Source organism: Dreissena polymorpha, chromosome 8, assembly GCF_020536995.1.
Source record: "Dreissena polymorpha isolate Duluth1 chromosome 8, UMN_Dpol_1.0, whole genome shotgun sequence".
Taxonomy (NCBI): Eukaryota; Metazoa; Mollusca; class Bivalvia; order Myida; family Dreissenidae; genus Dreissena; species Dreissena polymorpha.
The window spans coordinates 10,458,409-10,463,293 of record NC_068362.1 but is presented as its reverse complement, the minus strand read 5'-3'; positions in this window follow the sequence as shown (position 1 = coordinate 10,463,293).

The following is a 4,885-nucleotide window of genomic DNA, read 5'->3' as shown; positions in this document are numbered from 1 at the left end:
CAAAATATACAACAATATAATTTGTAAAAATAAATAAAAAATAAATCTGCGAGCAATACTTTTTACTCAAAAATTAGATTGTCATAATGATAGCCCTGTTGACCCGCCCTTTATTGTTTATGCATTACTTGTTACCCTAGCAGTTCACACGGTGTCAACAACTCTTTATAACATGACCTACACTCCAGAAGTGAAATAAACTAATGCTCAATTTTGTTTATTACAAGGGTGTTATTACACTAGTTATATAACTGCGAAATGACGTCATTTTTGTGACAAAATGGCGTCATTATTCCAGCAAATTTCTTCAGTTAAACTCTTTTATAATGTGAATAAACGGTGAAAAGAGTTTGTTGGTCATGTTATAAATAGAATCTTAGATTCGTTGTTATTTTGTATTGAATTTAATAAACTTCTCATCTAAATAAAGATAAAAACTCGGCAAGCCTCGTTTTTATCTATATTTAGATGACTCGTTTAATAAATCCAATACAAAACGACCACTCATGCAAGATCCTATATGACCTAAACATAGACTGATTCGAGATAAAACCTCTGAACTTTGGCTTCATCACTGTGCATGTGCTCAATGCAAAGGATGTAGCATTGTTCAGTTTAAGGAATTCCGGACTACTCTCTGTATGTTCAAATGACACAAATTGTGGTCCAGGTAAATTGCGCGTTAAAATCTCGGAGATTCAGTACTTGTTCACTAAATCGTACGGGGAATATATAATTGAAGGAAGCAAACGTCATCAAAATAGTATAGTGTCACAATAAGAAGCGAATCGTTTAATTATCCAACCACAAATATTTGCCGCACTCGGTCAGCACGTCTAGAAATCGTTCCTGAACGCCTGGATAGGCTGCCCATATTTACAAGTTTGCTATTTTGAATTCAATTTTGCATCCAAAAGCATTGTGCTAAAATGTGCCATTTACAATTCGCAATTAGATTTGTTTTGACCCTCGTCAGGCGAAATGGATCTTATTCCATGTGCGCCAATCACATATATAGCCCACACAGCCTGCGCATCTCTCAGTCTGGTAAGGAGATATATGAAACCATAACACCTTGGGTGATTTTATAGCGAACAGCATCGCCTCTGACCAGACTGCGCAAATGCACAGGTTGGGCTTAAGATAGGCTGGCCGAAACGCATAAGATCCATTTTCGCATTAAATTGTGATTTAAATATGTCGAAAGAAAACTTTGTGAAAATCGAATATTAACATACAATATTTTGATGGTGAAGAAATACACTCATAATAAGGCACGGGAGGACATATATGATGTGCACTCCCGTAGTATAATTTGAATATACTTACACTAATGCGTGGTTTGAACATGAAAACACATATTTAATGCGGTGAATATGCTTCTTACAAGTGCAAAACAGAATAGTTAAACTTTGCTTTTAATTTAATTATTTAGAAACGTAAATTGCAAACTTTATTTCAAAGTCAGAATTTAGGCCGACTTCCTGTTTAAAAGATATTTCTTGTGAGGTTCAGTTGTGTTTTTTATATTCGGTTTTAGCGATTATAAAGCATTTTTGATGTTGTCTATAGTATACTTGTAGTAATCGATGATCTCATCTTCAACGTTTTATATATTGAGAACTGTGAATATAAACAAACTTAACCTTCTACTATTTCGTTGTTAGCACTCGTGAATACAAAAGATCGCCGCTATCTGTTGAGAACAAATGAACGTTTCCTAGACATATCAAATTTAGTCCCGCTGTAGTAGCATGCTCTATGAACGACGTTACGAAACATCCAATGTTTATCAGCAGAAATGTTATTTTCCCGCATCTATTAATAACCTCATATTATGAATGACTGTGCTGAGCAAAAATACTACGTCATTAAGACGCAGCAGATAGTGGACTATTTTAATCATTCATTAACGTTCTCGTCCGCGACACGTATAATACAAACATTGTTTATTGATTTGTTTCTATATACGATCCGTTAAAAATATTCCATTTTAGACGATTTTCACATTATGTTTCCATTTGTGAATGCATATAGTTGAAGAACTCAAACCTCTTGCATAAAGTATACATATCTTGTTCGTGCGGATGCGGCAGACCCATTTCGTAAATTGGAATCGAGTTTGCGCAATTGGACCGGAAGTGACAGAAGGAATCCAATGGTCAAAACTTCGTAACTTCCGGTAAGGGAAAAATAATGCATCGGATAAGATACGCATGAAAAAAGTACTTATATGACTTGATAAGTATTAGTTCGAAAAACTGTGTATGAAAAACTTGCTGTAGTAGAGGAGTTTAAAAATTTACCATACTATTAATAATAAACAGATTGTCGCCGTCCTACAAATGCATACTGTTAAAATGCTTCGTAAAATTATTGATGCGCCATGAACTATTCGCTCGACTTGCGTTGTTCGTGTTCTAAATATAGAAAGCCTCACAAAACAAATATAATTAGAGCAAGGCAGGGCTAACTAACGCTTGACATTGGAGACGAGAAAACTGGCAAATACCGTTCTTAAAATTCAGGTAAGTCACGTCGTGCAGTGTTTAAGTCTCCGTCATCAATGTAACAATAAAAATCGAAGAAATGTATGACATTAATTCAAAATAAGAACCAATGGGTTCAATGGTAACGCATACCAGTGTCTTGAGTGTATAAGAGATTTTACAACACAGGCTAATAAGACAAATAGAGTACCAGCTTAGACTCAATGAAACACACTTATACTCAAATCACATCGCTATATGAATTTATTTAAACTTAAAATACTTTCATATTTAAATAAAAGGTGGAACTAGAATATGCTACTGTTGCGTCTACTCAGATAATGGCCAACATACATATCACCCTGCAAATAAATGTATGAATTGATAACAGCGTAATACATTTACTGAAATACTAAAGAAAGACTTCAACGATTGAACTTTCGGCTGGCTATGTGTGTTTTTCCTTGTATATGGTTCAGTAAACATCGTTCAGTGGCGTAGTTATAGATTGAATGACGACATCGATGTTTCCTATGTCCATTGCTTTTAACTAAATTTCGAGAACAAAACAATTTTCAGATAAGAACAATGAGCAATTTATATGGATTATCGATTACATCATAAATTATGACACAGAAAGTTCCTTACATGTCCAATCATGTAAATATGCGTCAACGGCCATATTATTATACAGACTTTTGTATATTCTATTATTTTGTTATTACTTGCTTTGGCCCGAACATTTTGGCAGAGGCATTTGATCTTTGCGTTTGCTGTTGAGTGATCGTACTTTGCGAATCGAAGTAAATTTTAACATGAATGCGATTTAAAGCAACAAATACTGAAATTTTAAACAACTCAAAAGGTTCTGTATCTAAAGTGCGTTATTATACACATTATGTCAACCCCCGCGCAGAGATTTGACTGTAACTAGCATAGCTGAATCAAATTCCTACCTGTTTTTCGCATAACCAACTACGTGATGATAGGCTTGCCAGGTGGTAAAATTATTGTACCGTTGACATTTTTTGTTTCGTTTTTTTTATGAATACAAAATTATACACTATTTTCAAAATATAAAAGAAAATAATACTACTTTTCATAATATAATACCTAAAAAGCATATAAACTCGTACCACATCTGGTAAATTTTTCTTGTGATGGCAGATATTTTGTGAAAGCAACGAGCGTTCTGCGTGGAGATTGACACCAGGATCATTACGAAGTGCGTCAGACAGGGTGTTGAATTCCGGAGAAAGAACCGCGTGACTCTTTCAGATGCGTTTAAGCTACAGTTTGTTCCCTTGTTTTATTTAAAGTGTGTGAAACATTCATAAATTGCGTTTTAAACGAATTTCAATAACTAGAAATTCTGATTTTACAAGTATTTCCCACATGATACTCCCGTAGAAAATACCTCACCCTCCTGGGCATTACCCCCAACCCCCCAACCCCAACCCCAATCCCCCACCCCCCCTCACACAGACGGTGACACCTGTTGCGTTGTATACTTACAATATAGTTCATCAGTGTATTTTTTTTCTATTGTATTTTATGCTGGGGGTTTCGTCATATTCGAATAAGGGAGATTATAATTCTTATTTTAAAAACATTTCAAATGCAATACAGAAACCTTACGATGCTGTATTTTTTAACATATTTAATTTTAAGTATTCCGGGGAAAGAACCGCGTGCTTCTTTCAGGTGCGCTGAAACTAGAGTTAGTTCCCTTGTTCTATTAAAAAATATGTGAACTATTAATAAATTGCGTTTTAAACTAATTCTAATGGCCAGAAATTGTGATTTTAGAAGTATTTTCTACATGATACCCCCGTAGAAAGTATAATAAAAAAATAATATTATAAATAATAATAAAAAATGAATAATGATAATGAGTAATCAAAAGTTATGAAAAGTTATAGGCGAACGCTTAGATTGTCTTTAGGGTGCAGAATCAACGGGTTTTTGAGGGGTTTACACACGGGCTAGACATAATGTAATCACACAAATACTCAAGTTATTGAAATACATTTTCAAAAATCTATGAAGCATAAAAGACAGTTTTCTTGCAGTTTGTGTCGATATCTTAAGGAATACGATTAAATCCTTGAATATTTCTGAAATCGTTGACAAAATTTCACGTTGCATGAAACTTAAAGTGTACAATGAATGCAGTAAAAATGGAATTTGTGAACAAGAACACATGCCTATTAAATAAAGTAATTCTGATGTATTTTGCATTTCCATAGGCAACATTAAAATATGTCTTTTAATTGAAATGAAGAAAATATGTGTTTAAAAAAGTCAATAATGTTAAAAGGTGGAACCCCAAACAGTCACGTGATTTCACACCCTGGTCTAATTTAACCTGTAACATTTAAGTCAATGTTCTCTGT